The 14,101-nt window shown below is 38.5% G+C and overlaps 1 pseudogene; it reads left to right on the top strand.

Annotated features, from left to right (window-relative positions):
* Positions 1-1,339: 1,339 nt before the first annotated feature.
* On the top strand, positions 1,340-13,812 carry LOC122428336 (annotated as a pseudogene).
* Positions 13,813-14,101: the final 289 nt, after the last annotated feature.

Raw genomic sequence — 14,101 nt, 5'->3', positions numbered from 1 at the left:
TCTGTCTCTTCATTCTTTCTGGAGTTATTTCTCCACTGATTTCCAGTACTATATTGGGCACCTACTGATCTGGGGAGTTCATCTTTCAGTGTCCTATCTTTTTGCCTTTTCATGCTGTTCATGGGGTTCTCAAGGCAAGAATACAGAAGTGGTTTGCTCATTCCCTTCTCCAGTGGACCACGTTTTGTCAGAACTTTCCACCATGACCCATCCGTCTTGGGTGGCCCTACATGGCATGGCTCATAGTTTCATTGATTTAGACAAGGTTTTGGTCCGTGTGTGAAGAAGGCAATGACACCCCACTCCAGTACTCTTGCCTTGAAAATTCCATGGATGGGGGAACCTGGTAGGCTGCAGTCCATGGGGTCGCACAGAGTCAGACACGACTGAAGCGACTTAGCAGCAGCAGCAGCAGTGGTCCGTGTGATCAGGTTGGTTAGTTTTCTGTGGTTGTGGTTTTCATTTTGTCTGCCCTCTGATAGAGGATAAGAGGCTTATGGAAGCTTCCTGATGAGAGAGACTGAATGAGGGTGACACTGGGTCTTGTTCTGATGGGCAGGTCCATGTTCAGTAAATCTGTAATCCAATTTTCTGTTGATGGATGGAGCTGTGTTCCCTCCCTGCTCTTTACCTGGGGTCAAACTATGGTGGAGGTAATGAAGATAATGGGACCTCCTTCAAAAGATCCCATGCATGCACTGCTACACTCACCGCCCCAACCCTGCAGCAGGCCACCACCAACTCATACCTCCTCTGGAGACTCCTGGACACTCCCAGGCAAGTCTGGGTCAGTCTCTTGTGGGGGTCACTGTTCCTTTCTCCTGGGTCCTGGTGCACACCAAGTTCTGTTTGTGCCCTCCAAGAGTCTATTTCCCAGTCCTGTGTAAGTTCTGGCAGCTCTATGGTGGGGTTAATGGTGACCTCCTCCAAAAGGGCTTATGCCACACCCAAGTCTGCTACACCCAGAGACCCCATCTCTGTGGCAGTCCACTACTGACCTATACCTCCACAGGAGACGCTCAACACAGCTGTGTCTTTAGGGTCCCTGGGTCCTGGTGCACACAAGGTTTGTTTGAGCCCTCTGAGCATCTCTGGAGGGAATAGGGTTTGATTCTAAATGCAAATTCACCCCTCCTGCCATCTTGCTGGGGCTTCTCCTTTGCCCTTGGGCGTGGGGCACCTCCTCACAGCCGCTCCAACGCTGCACAACTGCCGCTCCAGCACCTATCCTCTTGCTGGGGTTTCTCTGACCTTGGACGTGGGGTACCTCCTCATAAGCATGAGGAGATATAAGTATGAGCAATGGCAAAGGATTCAGCAATTTTTGCATATGAATAAGATGTCCATGAAATGTCTGTCGTTTCTGTTGCTGCTAAGGCTGACTTGCTACTTTAGCTCTGGAAGTTGTGGGAATGTGCTGGTATGACCAGTGGAATATAGTCATTGGATAAACATGAAGATGATTCTGGATCAGCTTGTCACAAGGGGTCATGATGTGACTGTTTTGACATCTTCAGTTTCCATTCTTATTGATCCCAACAAACCATCTGCTATGAAGTTTGAGACTTTCCATGCATCTTTAGCTAATGATGATTACAAAAAATTTATCAAGTGTATTGTCAAGATGTGTGGATGGATGTGTCAAAAGACTCATTTTGGACACATTTCTCAACACTGAAAAGTGCAATTTTGAAATATTCTGATACTATTATGAAGCTTTGAGAAGATGTTGTTTCAAACAAGAAACTTATGACAAAGTTACAGGAATCAAGGTTCAAGGTCGTTTTTGCAGATGCCATTGGACTTGTGGTGAGTTGCTGGCCGAGATATTTAAAATACCTTTAACGGGGAAAAATTGCATTCCCACCATCATAGGTACCTGTTATTATGTCAGAAATAAATGACCATATGACATTCATGGAAAGGCTAAAAAATATGATATATGTACTTTATTTTGACCTCTGTTTCCAGACATTTAATGTAAACAAGTGGAATCTGTTTTACAGCAAAGTACTAGGTAAGTTATCTTTTAGTTTTTAGGATGAGCCCTAACTTTTCTAGTGCCTCAGAAAGTGTGTTTGTATAAAGTTCCAAGAATTTTTCTCCTGTGAGTGTAAAGAGGAACTGAAAATATAAAATGATCCACTGCTCTCATAAATAATACAGAAACACTTAAGTTATATGGTATAGTAGAACCAGAAATCAAACTGCCAACATCTGTTGGATCATTGAAAAAGCAAGAGAGGTCCAGAAAAATATCTACTTCTGCTTTATTCACTATACCAAAGCCTTTGACTGTGTGGATGACCACAAACTGTAAGAAATTCTTAAAGAGATGGGGACATCAGACCACCTTACCTGCCTCCTGAGAAATTTGTATGCAGGTCAAGAAGCAACAGTTAGAACTGGATTGAAACAACAGACTGGATCCAAATAGGGAAAGGAGTACATCAAGGTTGTATATTTTCACTCTGTTTATTTGGAAGGACTGATATTGAAGCTGAAACTCCAATATTTTGGCCACCTGATGTGAAGAGCTGACTTATTTGAAAAGATCCTGATGTTGGGAAATATTGAAGGCAGGAGGAAAAGGTGACGGCAGAGGATGAGATGGTTAGATGGCATCACCAACTCAATGGACATGAGTTTGGGTAAACTCCAGGAGTTGGTGATGGACAGGAAGGCCTGGTGTGCTGCGGTTCGTGGGGTCACAAAGAGTCGGACACAACTGAGAGACTGAAATGAACTGAACTGAACTCTTTAACTTATATGCAGAGTACATCATGAGACATGCCAAGCTGGATGAAGCCCAAGCTGGAATCAGGATTGCCAGGAGAAATATCAATAACCTCAGATATGCAGACGACACCACCCTTATGACAGAAAGTGAAGAAAAACTAAAGAGCTTCTTGATGAAAGTGAAAGAGGAGAGTTAAAAAGTTGGCTTAACACTCAACATCCAGAAAACTAAGATCATGGCATCCAGTCTCATCACTTCATGGCAAATAAATGGGGAAACACTGGAAACAATGACAGACTTTATTTTCTTGGGCTCCAAAGTCACTGTACATGGTGACTGCAGTCATGAAATTAAAAGATGCTTGCTCCTTAAAAGAAAAGCTATGACCAACCTAGACAGCATATTGAAAAGCAGAGACTTAACTTTGCCAACAAATGTTCATCTAGTCAAAGCTATGGTTTTTCTAGTAGTCATGTATGGATGTGAGAGTTGGACTATAAAGAAAGCTGAGCACTAAAGAATTGATGATTTGAATTGTGGTGTTGGAGAAGACTCTTGAGAGTCCCTTGGATAGCAAAGAGATCAAACCAGTCAGTTCTAAAGGAAATCAGTCCTGAATATTCATTGGAAAGACTGATGTTGAAGCTGAAACTCCAATACTTTGGCCACCTGATGCGAAGAGCTGACTCATTTGAAGAGACCCTGATACTGAGAAAGATTGAAGGTGGGAAGAAAAGGGGATGACAGAGGATGAGATGGTTGGATGGCATCACTGACTCAATGGACATGAATTTGAGTATACTCCGGGAGTTGGTGACGGACAGGGAGGCCTGGCATTTTGCAGTCCATGGGGTTGCAAAGAGTTGGACACAACTGAGTAACTGAACTGAACTGAACTGAAAGTAGAACCCTGTGGACTGTCAGTAACACAGATCATTTCAGGAAGTAACAAGCCACAAACTGAAGAACTTTGGAAATTCTCCAAGCAATTATATTTCCAACTTACTAAATTTTTTTAACTTAAAAAAAAAAATCACTGGAAACCCCATAAAATTTCTTGACAGCTGAAGTCATTTAAATTGAGAAATGACACACATATCTGGAGCACAAGTATCTTGGTTGGATTCAGAAATTCTTTCTATCTGGATAGCTCAGTTTCTTTACTGTATTATTTGTGTCCAACTCTTTGTGACCCCATGGACTATACAGTCCAGGGAATTCTCCAGGCCAGAATACTGGAGTGGGTAGCCTTTCCCTTCTCCAGGAGATCTTCCCAACCCAGGGATCAAACCTAGGTCTCCCACATTGCAGGCAAATTCTTTTATCAGCTGAGCAAAAAGGGAAGCTCATATTATAATATTATTCTATTGTTATATTATTATATTATAGGGCTTCCCAAGTGGCTTAGTGGTAGAGAATCTGTCTGCCAATGCAGGAGATGCAACAGACCCAGGTTTGATACCTGGGTTGGGAAGATTCCCTGGAGGAGGACACAGCAACCCACTCCATTATTCTTGCCTGCAGAATTCCATGGATAGAGGAGCCTGGCAGGCTACAGTCCATGGGGTCTCAAAGAGCTGGACATGACTGACAGACTGAACACACTCATACTACATTATACACACATCTAATTGCTTTATCAAAGAACAGACACTTTCAAACATCTTTGGCTGTATCATTCCAAGCTCCTTTCTAAAAATTACTTAAAATACTCACATGGTAGCATTCTCGTTTTGTCTAATCTTCCTTCTTGCTTTTGTTTTTGTTTTGCCTTTCAAGAAGACACACTACGTTATCAGAGACAACGGGGAAAGCTGAGATGTGGTTCATTCGTACCTTCTGTGATTTTGAATTCCCTTGCCTTCTGCTACCAAATTTTGAATTTGTTGGAGGCCTCCACTGCAAACCTGCCAAATCCCTGCCTAAGGTGGCATATTCCTATTTGCTTTGTTTTGTTTACTTTGCATTTTCAATAACAATAAGTCTGCTTGCTTTATTTAGAATATTTTATTTCAATGAGTCAAATGTAGAGAGCTTACCAAAGTGATCTGCCAACTAAAAACATTTATTTCTATACCAACACAGTATCTGAATTTTATTATCATTACAGATTAAACTGGGAAGGAGAGTGTCCTGGAGAAACGAGAAACCCAGGAGACTTTGAGAATATGTTGATCAAATTATGAATTCATTGTTGAACACATAATAAAGCATCAGACATTCATTCAAAAATAATTATAATGGTGACTAGCATACTCCAGAAGTAAGTGCTAATATGCAGAGATATGGTGTAGACACAGTTTCTGCCACCTGATACTCTATGTGGAAAGATAGAATGGGAAAGTGAAGTCGCTCAGTCGTGTCCGACTCTTTGCAACCCTGTGGGCTGTAGCCTACCAGGCTCCTCCATCCATGGGATTCTCCAGGCAAGAATTCTAGAGTGGGTTGCCATTTCCTTCTCCAGGGGATCTTCTCGACCCAGGGATCGAACCCAGGTCTCCCGCATTGCAGGCAGACGCTTTACCCTCTGAGCCATCAGGGAAGTAAAAGATAGAACAGCAGTATACAAACATTGTGTGAAAATTATTATAATACAAAAAGACCACAACAACTAAGGAAATATCCAGAGTGAATCATAGACATTATCTCTGAGGCACTGATATTAAGGTGAGATCTGAAGGATATTTAGGAATAAACAGAAGGGATAGGGCATGTGTGGAGGAAGACAGGAAAGAAAAACAGGCCTAGTGGTAATGACAGCTCCCAAAAACTCTGCTGTTGCTGCTGCTAAGTCACTTCAGTCGTGCCCGACTCTGTGCGACCCCAGAGACAGCAGCCCACCAGGCTCCTCCGTCCCTGGGATTCTCTAGGCAAGAACATTAGAGTGGGTTGCCATTTCCTTCTCCAATGAAGGAAAGTGAAAAGTGAAAGTGAAGTCACTCAGTCGTGTCCGACTCTTAGCGACCTCATGGACTGCAGCCCACCAGGCTTGTCTGTCCATGGGATTTTCCAGGCAAGAGTCCTGGAGTGGGGTGCCAGTGCCTTCTCCGTCCCAAGAAGTCTAAGTTTGGTCTAAACAGGAAGAGGCTGATTAAAGAAGCAGATAATTACAAGGAGCTGGAAACATCTAGTAGGAGCACTACAGAGAAAATTAAAACGGTTAAGAAAGGGAGAGAGATGATCACATTTAAAAAGAAACACAAGATTTAGTCACTGTGTTGGACTGTAAAGGGGCTAGAGTGGAAATGGCCATCATTTAGCAGGCAAGATACAGACAACAATGATGGAAAACTAGACTACAATGTTCATAGAGATATAAGCACACTAACATAATAACAGTACCAACCTCATATTGTCAATTTAGGGGAAAAAAAATTTAGTAGGTATGCAGCACCTAAAATGTCTCTGACACATACTCAGTGATCCAGAAGAAATATTAACTATTGTCATTATTGTAATTTTGTTACTCTGACATACTATCAATAACCCAATGTGCACCAGCCACTTGGATTTTGTGAATTAATACTTAGAAATCAGTTTTCCAACACATCAAGATTATGTAATCCAGTAAAGTCCTAGAGAGTAGATATCCTAGGGAGTTGTTTAAAAGTAAATTTTTTAATGTTTTATGTTAAAAATAAAGGTAATCAAAACTTTTAATAGATTAAATCAAGTTTAAGTTAAATGAAATATAATCAGTTCAGTCACTCAGTTGTGTCTGACTCTTTGCGACCCCATGGACCACAGCACATCAGGCCTCCCTGTCCATCACCAACTCCTGAAGTTTACTCAAACTCATCTCCATTGAGTCGGTGATGCCATCCAACCATTTCATCCTCTGTCATCCCCTTCTCCTCCTGCCCTCAATCTTTCCCAGCATCAGGGTCTTTTCAAATGAGTCAACTCTTCGCATCAGGTGGAGTTTCAGCTTCAACATCAGTCCTTCCAATGAACATTCAGGACTGATCTCCTTTAGGATGGACTGGTTGGATCTCCTTGCAGTCCAAGGGACTCTCAAGAGTCTGATGAGTATATTCAATTTAAAATTATAATGTTAAGAATTTTTTTAAGGTTTTGGCAAAGAGATGAGCAAGATAAAATGCTACAGTTTTTTTTGTAAGGATTGAGGCTTTTCACCAGTGCTTTAGCTTAAAAAAAATTCTTCAATAATATAAAAGTATGAAATGTATGACCTAACAATTTTTTGCAACAAAATCCAACATTTCCTCACCTTCACATCAGTATTTAAACCATTCCTCATTAAAATCTCCAGGGTTTTACATCTAACAGCAGAAAAGGGAGGATTTATTCTCATTTATTCTAATGACCAGGTGTTTTCTGCCTATACTAAGACTAAAGGAAACATCAGAAAAGCTCCCTTAAAAGAATGTAGGTCTCAACATCATAGCTGCCTGGTAGAATTTACACTGCATACATAAGAACCATAAATTCTGCACATGTAATAAAGACCAAATAATTATTCATACATGAATCTGAAAATTGCCCATATTTTCAAATTATGAAAAATTCTCTTCAGTTTAGGATAACAGTCCATATGAAGGAAAGCAAGAATCTAATCTGTGAACTATTTTGTCATCTCTTAAGAAATCCTTCTTGTCTCTTACTGATGGAAAAATGAAACATCTTTTTCAAAGGTAAAACACAGTATCACTTTTGATTAAAAAAGCTTGGGTTATCTCTGGTAACTTTCAGAGTGTCCAAAGGCTGAGATAAGATTAGTGAAAGTTCTGTGCTACCTAACTCCGTTTTTTGAAAAATTTCCCCATTCTCATTTCAGGAAAGTGACAATGTTAATAAGAGAAGAGATGAGCAGGAGAGGAAGAAGGTAAAAGAGAAAGATGAATAGCAGTAAATCACAATAATTAATAATAATGTGTTGTTATTAAGTTGGAGAAACAAGATTTGAATCCAAGTCAATGACTGTGAAGACTTTATTATACAGGGAAACTGTTTTTTCAAACTACCACTTTTTCCATTAATTATTAGGTTCTCAGAAAATTTCTGTACTTTGTAAGAAATAAGATGTTTGGCAAAATGTGTCCAGAATCTTAAAAATGCTTATAGCCTTTGGCTTCACAATATACTCTTATGAAATGATACAGAAAAAAATAATCAAGATGTGCAAAAACAATATTTTGGGCAGTAATTCACAAGAGTCAACACAGGAAGCAATCTAAATATCCATTATTAAGCAATGATTAAACAGTGTATCAATCACTGTTTAATTGATCACTGATGTGTTCAATGCACATCACACCATTATAATTGAATACTTAATTACCCTAAATCATCTACATATGAGACTTATTTGGAAACAAGTGGAAAATAAAAAAAAAAAATAAGATCATAATTTTCTTGTAGGATAAAAAAGAATGTTAGATTACAATTTTCAAAATATATGTCATAAATATATATTTAATTATAGAAGTAGATAAAAGATTAGAATGAATGAAGAAATTCTAGCATAATATTGTCAAAGTCCATCAATGTTATCAAATATGACAGAATTTCTTTCCCATGGATGAATATTATTCTATGTCTGTGCCTCTGTGTGTGGGGGTGTGTGTGTGTATATTTCATCTTCTATATGCATTCAAGATTGGCACTTAGGCTTTTTCCCTTCAGTTCAGTACAGTTCAATCACTCAGTCATGTCCGACTCTTTGCGACCCCCATGGACTGCAGCACGCCAGGCCTCCCTGTCTACCACCAACTCCCAGAGTTTACTCACTCATGTCCACTGAGTCCGTGATGCCATGCAACCATCTCATCCTCTGTCGTCCCCTTCTCCTCCTGCCCTCAAGCTTTCCCAGCATCAGGGTCTTTTCAAATGAATCAGCTCTTTGCATCAGGTGGCCCAAGTATTGGAGTTTCAGCTTCAACACCAGTCCTTCCAGTGAACACCCAGGACTGATTTCCTTTAGGATGGACTGGTTGGATCTCCTTGCAGTCCAAGGGACTCTCAAGCATCTTCTCCAACACCACAGTTCAAAAACATCAATCCTTTCTTACTCAGCTTTCTTTACAGTCCAACTCTCACATTCATACATGACTAATGGAAAAATCCTAGCCTTAACTAGACGGACCTTTGTTGAGAAAGTAACATCTCTGCTCTTTAATATGCTGTCTAGGTTGGTCATAACTTTCCTTCCAAGGAGTAAACATCTTTTTAATTTCATGGCTTCAATGACCATCTGCAGTGATTTTGGAGACCAAAAGAATGAAGTCTGCCACTGTTTCCACTGTTTCTCCATCTATTTGCCATGAAGTGATGGGACTGAGTGCCATGATCTTGGTCTTCTGAATGTTGAGCGTTAAGCCAACTTTTTCACTCTCCTCTTTCACTTCCATCAAGAGGCTATTTAGCTCTTCTTTGCTTTCTGCCATAAGGGTGGTGTCATCTGCATATCTGAGGTTACTGATGTTTCTCCCTGCAATCTTGATTCCAGCTTGTGCTTCCTCCAGCCCAGCATTTCTCATGATGTACTCTGCATGTAAGTTAAATAATCAGGGTGAGAGTATACAGCCTTGATGTACTCCTTTTCCTATTTGGAACCAGTCTGTTGTTCCATGTCCAGTTCTAACTGTTGTTTTTTGACCTGAATACAGATTTCTCAAGAGGCAGGTCAGATGGTCTAATACTCCCATCTCTTTCAGAATTTTCCACAGTTTATTGTGATCCACACAGTCAAAGGCTTTGGCATAGTCAATAAAGCAGAAATAGATGTTTTTCTGGAACTCTCTTGCTTTTTTGATCATCCAGCAGATGTTGGCAATTTGATCTCTGGTTCCTCTGCCTTTCCTGAAACCAGCTTGAACATCTGGAAGTTCTTGGTTCACGTATTGCTGAAGCCTCACTTGGAGAATTTTGAGCATTACTAGTGTGTGAGATGAATGCAATTGTGAGGTAGTTTGAGCATTCTTTGGCATTGCCTTCCTTAGGGATTGTAATGAAAACTGACATTATCCAGTCCTGTGGCCACTGCTGAGTTTTCTAAATTTGCTAGCATATTGAGTGCAGCACTTTCACAGCATCACCTGTTAGGATTTGAAATAGTTCAACTGGAATTCCACCACCTCCACTAGCTTTGTTCATAGTGATGCTTCCTAAAAGCCACTTGACTTTGCATTCCAGGATATCTGGCTCTAGGTGAGTGATCACACCATCACGATTATCTTGGTTGTGAAGATCTTTTTTTATACAGTTCTTATGTGTATACTTGCCACCTCTTCTTAATATCTTCTGCTTCTGTTGATACCTTTTCTGTCCTTTATTGAGCCCATCTTTGCATGAAATATTCCCTTGGTATCTCTAATTTTCTTGAAGAGATCTCTAGTCTTTCCCATTCTATTGTTTTCCTGTATTTCTTTGCACTGATCACTAAGGAAGGCTTTCTTATCTCTCCTTGCTATTCTTTGGAACTCTGCATTCAAATGGGTATATCTTTCCTTTTCTCCTTTGCTTTTTGCTTCCCTTCTTTCCACAGCTATTTGTAAGGCCTCCTCAGACAGCCATTTTGCTTTTTCATTATAAAGGACAGAAATTTTCCCCTTGGCTCCATGAATAATGCTGCAATAAACATAGGAGCATATATCTCTTCACTACACTGCTTTTGTTTTCTTCAGGTATATACCCAGAAGTGAAATTTCTGGATCACATAATAGATCTATTTCTAATTTTGTAGAAAACTTCATTTTATTTTCCATAGACACTCAACTAATTTAATTTCCTTTTCTTCACATTCTCATCTACATGTATTGTTTATATTCTTGATGACAGACTTTCTAGCAGTTGTGAGATGGTATCTCACTGAAGTTTTTATTTCCATTTCCCTGAGTATCAGTGATATTGAACATCTTTTCATATACCTGTTGGCCATTTGGGTACCTTTGGAAAATTATCTATCCTGTCTATCTGCCAATTGCAATTAATTTTTTGGTTATTGAGATGTATGAATTACATATATTAGATGTTAATGCCTCTTTTCGTGTGTGGTTTGCAATATTTTTTTCCTATACTGTAGGTTACATTTTTATCTGATTGTGTCTTTTGCTGTGCAGAAATATTTAGGTTTGATTTAGTCTCACTTAGTTGATTTCTTTTTCTTTTGTTGTGATTTTGGTGTTATATCCAAAAAAACTCATTTTTAAGATCAAGGTCAAGAAGTTTCTTTTATATTTAAACCATTATATTTAAACCATTGATCCATTTTCAAATAATTTTTGTGAGTGCTGTAAGTTAGGAGTCTTATTTCTTTTTTTTTTTTTTTTTACATGTGTTAATCTAGTTTCCTCAGAAGAGAAAGAAAAGACAATCCTTTCAAGATTGCCTTCATTGTTAAATACTAGTTGACTGTACATGCAAGGATTTAATTCTCGATCCTGTATTCTGTTCCATTGTCCTATGTGTCTATTTATAGGCCAATACCATATTGTTTTAAATACTGTAACTTTGTAGTATAATTTGAAATTGAGAGGTGTGTTCTATTTGGCTTTAGATAGTGTAGACACTTTAGCTATTAATTCTTCCAATCCATGAACACAAGATGCCTTTCCGTTCCTTTGTGTTTTATTCTATTTCTTTCAACAGTCTTGTAGTTATCATTATACAGATCTTTCACTTCATTGGTTAAATTTATTTATAGTTATTGTCTTATTCTTGATGTTATTGTGAATGGGATAGTGTTGTTTTGTTTTTTTTTTCAGATGTTTCATTGTTAGTATACAGAAATACAACTGATTTCTGTATGTTGATTTTATATCTTGCAACTTTACTTAATTTGTTGATTAGTTCAGTTCTATGGTTGACTATCTGGGATTTTCTATACAAAAAAAAAATGTGTCATCTTCAAAAAGTGATTATTTTTATTCTTCCTTTTTTATTTGGATCCTTTGATTCCTTTGTCTTACCTAGTTGCTCTAGCAAGAACTTCTAGGTTAAACTAAGTGTGGGAGTGGGCCTCCTGGTCTTGTTCATGATCTTAGATAAAAACCTTTAACTTTCACCATTGTGTATATTACCACCTTTGGATTTGTCATATATGGCTGTTTTTACTGAGGTGTGTTCTTTCTATATCCAGTATGTTGAGGATTTTTAACCATAAAAGGATGTTTTTGTCTTGTCAAATGCATTTTCTGCATCTACTAAGATGATCAAGTTATTTTGTCTTGTATTCTACTGGTATAAAGTATTATATTTGATTTTGGTATGTTGAACCATCCTTTCATCTCAGGGATAAATCTCACTTAGTCATGCTATATGGTCCTCTTAATGCATTCTTGAATTTGGTTTGCTGATATTTGGATGAGAATTTTTGCATGTATATTCATCCTGTATATTCTTATAGTTTTTTATTGTAATGTTCCTATTTATTTTGTATCAGGGTAATGCTGTCCCACTGGGGAGCAGGTGCTCTCTGGGGTACCCATTGAGGTGATGGCAAGAGTCCCTCACAGCAGTTGCATATAGCACAGCCTACTGTGACATAGATCATACAATATGAGCTCAGGGCAAAGGGTGTAATATGTAAACAAACCCAGCAATATGGTCACTGAAATATGTAATGACAGGTATATCTCTGGGTCATATATAAATAGGACTCAAAGGATTGTTTCACAGAACTTCCAAACAATAATACCAGACTCTTCAATGATTAGTAATTTAGATATAGAGTTTGAGAAATTCTGAAAACGTTTAATGTAAGGCATAAAAATTACAGAGCGGGCCAATTGATAAAGTCATTTATATTATAATTCTTTCTTAGTGCTCATAGTCAGAGAAGTGAAACAGTAATGACTAAGCTAAAATAATTCCCTAGAAAGTCTGACTGGAGTAAACAGATGATATAGTAGAACTACAACAATAAAGAATTAAAGGTGACTTAAGATCCTGTGGTCATGCCTCCTGCTAAGAATCTATGTTAGTAATTGATAACATTACTGACAAAGAGTCTAAGTATAATCTTGTTACCAAGATTATATTATTCCCTCATTACTATGTGTACTGGCTCTATCTCATTTCTTGCTTACACACAGACACACACACACATACACAAACATTCCCATAAATATACCTAATAGAAAAAACTGTCCTCAAATCACACATATCCTTCTCAAGGACCTAAGGAGTGAAGTCTTAAAAGACAGCTATTACTGAAAACAATTTGGATATTCTTAAAAAATTTGAAACTATAATTATAGTCCAGAAATTCCTCTTCTGGGCATGTATCCAAAAGAACTGATATTAGGATCCCAAGACCTATTTGCACACCACATTCACGAAAGCACTATTCACAAGAGCCAAGAGGTTGAGGCAAACAAAGTGTCCATCAACAGATAAATCCATAAACAAAATGTGGTATCTACAAACAATGAAATATTACTCAGGCTTTAAAAGAAAATTTTGACATTTGTCACAATGAAGAATCTTACATGACTGAAATAAGTAAATCACAAAAAAACAAATACTGCAAAACTCAACTTATATGAGGTATCCAGACTAGTTAAATTTGTAGAAACACAGAGAAGAATGAAGGTTGCCAGAGGCTGGCAAGAGGAAAATGGAGTTTCTTAATGGACACAGACCACCACTTTTGTCAGATGAGAAAGTTCTGGAGATTGGTTGCAGAATACGAAAATACTTTACTAAGCTATACACTTAGGAGTAGTTAGGTGGTAAGCTTTATGTTACTTGTATTTTACCACAATATTTTGAAAAACAGCTGCAACTCTAATAATTCCTCAAAATATCAGATTTTCTCTTTAACTGTTTGTAGTCATCCTTCAACGAATGTTTGCTATGCTGTTGCTCTTTTGTGATGGAGCAAATGCTTTTTTTCACAGGAAATGGAAGAGCTTGTGCAGAGCTCTGGAGAAAATGGTATTGTGGTATTTTCTTTGGGGTCAATTATCACTAACATGTCAGAAGAAAGAGCTAATATGATTGCATCAGCCCTTGCCGAGATTCCACAAAAGGTACGCACAGTAACTTAACAGTGGACAACTACTAATATTTAATAAGTCAGTTACACTCTATAAAAGGTCAGATTTTAGACATCTTCTGTAAGAAAGGTAGACCATTTTAATAGCTTCAGCTTATCTCAAATATTTATGTTGTTGCTATTGCTTAGTCACTGAGTTGTATCTGACTCTTTGGTGGCCCCACGGACTGTAGCCAGCCAGGCTTCTGTCTGTGGGATTTCCCAGGCAAGAATACTGAAGTGGACTGCCATTTTCTTCTCCAAAGGAGCTTCCCAACCCAGGAACTGAACTGTGTCTCCTGCATTGCAAGTGGATTCCTTACCATTGAGCCAGCATGGAAGCCCCTCAGATACATATATAT

Source organism: Cervus canadensis, chromosome 26, assembly GCF_019320065.1.
Source record: "Cervus canadensis isolate Bull #8, Minnesota chromosome 26, ASM1932006v1, whole genome shotgun sequence".
NCBI classification, from domain to species: Eukaryota; Metazoa; Chordata; class Mammalia; order Artiodactyla; family Cervidae; genus Cervus; species Cervus canadensis.
The sequence above is the reverse complement of the archived record's forward strand: the minus strand, read 5'-3'. Positions and strand labels throughout refer to the sequence as shown.